Source organism: Cryptomeria japonica, chromosome 2 (assembly GCF_030272615.1).
Source record: "Cryptomeria japonica chromosome 2, Sugi_1.0, whole genome shotgun sequence".
NCBI classification, from domain to species: Eukaryota; Viridiplantae; Streptophyta; class Pinopsida; order Cupressales; family Cupressaceae; genus Cryptomeria; species Cryptomeria japonica.
Window position 1 is genome coordinate 34889826 of NC_081406.1, and position 4153 is coordinate 34893978.

Below are 4153 nucleotides of genomic sequence, written 5' to 3' on the forward strand. Positions count from 1 at the left end.
ATCTGAAACCAAAGCGGAAGGTATTCCAAATCGGGAAATGATGTTTTCTAAGATAAATTGACAAATTACTTCAGTAGTAGTGGATTGAAAAGGAACTACTTCTACCCACTTCGTAAAGTAATCAATTGTGATGATGATGAAAGTATGTCCTTGAGATGAAGGAGGAGATATTTTACTAATGAGATCCAAACCACATGTAGAAAAGGGCCAAGACGCTACTTGAGATTGAAGTTCTTGGGTGGGAGCATGGATCAAATTGCTATGTTGCTGACACTGATGCCATTTCTTAACAAACACAAAGGAATCCTTTTCCATAGTCTGCCAATAATATCCCATTCAGAGAAATCTTTGAACTAAAGATCTACCTCCAAAATGCCCCTCGCAAGCACCTGAATGTGCTTCCTCAAGGGCAATAGAGATTTCAGCTTTGTTAAGACATCAAAGTAGAAGTCCATTATAACCCCTCCTATAAAGAACATTAGAAAGGATAATGTATCTAGCAGCCAACTTGTGAATCCTAGCCCTATTATTCTTGTTCGTAGAGTCAGGAAAGGTACCATCATTCATATATCTGACGATATGCAAGTACCACTCATCAAAATCTATAATGCAACAATGTGCCACATCACTAGGATTATCAACAATAGCTGGGGTAGTGAGGTTGTGAATGGTGAATTTGAGATCTACCAAGGGGTACTCTAAAGACATAAGAGAGGCTACACATGCCATTGCATCAGCATGTCGATTATCTTTTCAAGGAATAGGCTCCATGGTATAAGAATTGAACTTTTGCAACAAGGATATAGCTAAATCTCTATACTATGATAATTTATCTTGCTTAGCTTGATAAATTCCTATCACTTGTCTTATGATTAATTGAGAATCTCCATAGATATGTAGATGTTTCACATTTAGTGCTAAGGTTGCTTTAATTCCAGCTATAAGAGCCTCGTATTCAACAATGTTATTAGTACACAAGATTTTGAGACGATATGATAAAGGGATAGGTTTCTTTTTAGGAGAGATTAGGACCACCCCTACCCCCGATTCTGTACAACACCTAGAGCCATCGAAATATATAATTCCCAAACCTCATAAATATCAATAGAGAAAATGCATTCATTAGGGAAAGACTCTGGGTTAGGTAGGGAGAAGGGTGAAGGAGCCTCAACTAAGTGATCAGTCAACGCTTGACCCTTTATTGCCTTCCACGAGATGAACTTAAGGTCAAACTCAGTCAACATCATAACTCACTTGTCTAAGCATCCTGAAAGATTAGTTTTAGAGAAAAGATGTTTGAGAGGGTCAAATTTAATGACAACATGGACTTCAACATTCAAAAGGTAATGCCTTAATTTTTGTGTTGCAAAGACTAAAGCAAGACACTACCTTTCTATCGTAGAATATCATACTTCATAATTGAGAAGAGTGTGACTTATATAATAAACCAGACATTCTCTACCATCCTTATCACGTTGTGCCAATAAGGTTGCAAGAGCATGAAGAGAAGTAGTTGTGTATAGTAGAAAGGGTTTAGAAGGGCTAGCGGGTTGAAGAATAGGAGGATTGGCCAAATATGTTTTTAAGTCTTCAAATGCTTGATGACAATCCTCATTCTATTGAAAGGTGATATACTTTTTAAGCAATTGAGTAAAAGGAAAGGTGTGATCCGCAAGTTGATAAACAAACCTACAAACAACTTGGATCTTCCCTTGTAAAATTTTTAATTGGGAAACATTTATAGGAGGTAGCATATTGACAATGACATCTATCTTTTTCATATCCACCTTAATTTCATGATGCAAAACTATGAATCCTAATAGTTTACCATTATCCACACTAAAAACACACTTTTGGAGATTCAAGCACATGTTGTACTTGCGAATTCTTTCAAAGACTTGATGAAGGATCTTAACATGATCTACACAAATAATGGATTTAGCTAAGATGTCATCAATGTAATATTCTAATATTTTATGCATGTAATCATGGAAGATAAGGGTCATACCACGCTGATAGGTAGCTCCTACATTTTTCAATCTGAAAGGCATCATAACCCAACAAAATGTGCCCCAAGGGGGTGGTGAAAGCAGTTTTAAATTGATCTTGAGGATTAATAAGATTTGATTATATCCTGAGAAACCATCCATGAAGGATAATAAAGTATGACCTGGTATAGAATCCACTATCATATTAATATTCGAGAGAGGGAAATTATGCTTCAAAGAGGCTTTATTAAGATCTCAGAAATCCGTACACATCCTAATCTTTCTATCAGGTTTAGCTACTTCCACATTGTTTGAAATCCATGGGGGATAATTGATAGGATGAATGAATCCAACATCCACTAATTTTTCAATCTCAGCCTTAACAAGTAATCCTACTTTAGGGTTCATCTTTCGAATCTTTTTCTTTACAAGTTTAGCATCAAGAACTAAGGCAATGTTATGAGTGACAATCTTAGGATCAATACCAGGAATATCAAAGTATATCCAAACAAAGATTTCAGGGAATTCATGTAACAATTCAGAGTATTGTTTTTGTTCTTCTTCATCAAGACATTTCCCTATCTTGATGACTTTGTCTTCAGCACAAGGATCATCCCTATATCAATAGTGTCTCTTATGAGGAGATTACTCTGTTAGGGAGTATCTTTCAACCGAGGAAATTATTTGACTATCTCATCGTTATTTTTTTCTTTCCCAAAGTATGCTTCTGCATTTAAACAATAAAGAAAACCATGATTATGGTGATAACGAGGACGGTTGTCATAAAATCCTAGGAACTTAGCTAAGGAATCATTAGTGGGAAAAAAATCCAAAGCAAAGACATTAGAAGAGTCACAGTCAATATACTCTAGATATTTTTTTGAGAGAGAAATATAGATGACATTAACACTAATAGATGGTATCTTGGAAGCTTTAGTATGCTCAAAAGGATCATAGCCAAGTTTGAATGTCATATCACGGAAGTTGTTTTCTAAGGGAACCTTTATCCCTTGCTCTTGAGCACCACATCCATTACCATTATATCTACACCTAGCCAAGATGTGAAAACCACGACCATAGAGGTTAGCTATTTCCAAAAGAGAAGGAGGATTTTCATAAAGTGAAGGATCAAAATCCTCTAGATCTGAAGTCAAGGGAGACAAAGTCTGAGAAGCCGCCATAAAGTTATTACTTAATGGCCCAGATAAAGTGGATTGCTTTTTAGGTTCTTCTTCTTATTTCTTCTTTTCGACTTTGGGCTCTCTAGGGGGAATTATATATTCTCCTATAAAATTAGGAGTAAAGTCAAGGGATCCCCAATCATCTTCTGCAAGAATCTTTTTAGAAGAGAAGGCATCCTTGGTAGTAGAATCAGGTCAAGAAGGCTCTTCTTCAAGAACCTTAGGTTCACTTGAGGAATTATTGGTAGAAGATTAATTTGAATAAACAGACACACTAGTGGGAGTAGAGGCTTCAGAAGAATCATCTAAGATTGTTGGGGAAGAACCGATTGAAGAGGATTTAGATGTTGATGTTTGCAAACAAGCCTGGAGATTTGTGTCACCTAGCTGAGTTATATCTTTTATTATTGTAAATAAATTTAACTTGCGTATGCAATGTGGAGGGGACAACTTGCATGCTATGAATCCAAGGTCTCCCTAATAACAAGTTATATGTCAAATCTCCAAACATTGCATGGATAGGTGTGGGTAAAGTAACAGGCAAGGATGATACTTAGTGAAGATTTAGCAACATTATCAAAGCCCCTGATAGAAATAGAATTGAGCTTAATAAGAGATGTATCGACATTGATTTTATGCAACAAGTTAATACTACAAACATTAAGGTTGGAACCATTGTCCACTAGTGTTTGTCTTATTGCACTATCATTTATGATAACCACAATCATTAAAGGATCATATTGATGTTGGATCTCACTAGTAGGCAACTCATCTTGTGTAAACACAATTTGAGCTTTAGGAGATGTGATAGAATCAATTAAGGAAGCCATTTTATTAGATGTCACTAGGGATGGGATATTCAAAGTTTTCAAGGCATCTTGTAACATTCCATGATGGGTTGAGGAAGTTTGAATCAAATCCCAAAGGGATATCTTGGAAGGAGTAGCTTTAAGTTGTTCAATGAGATCATATTCCTTGCCAAGA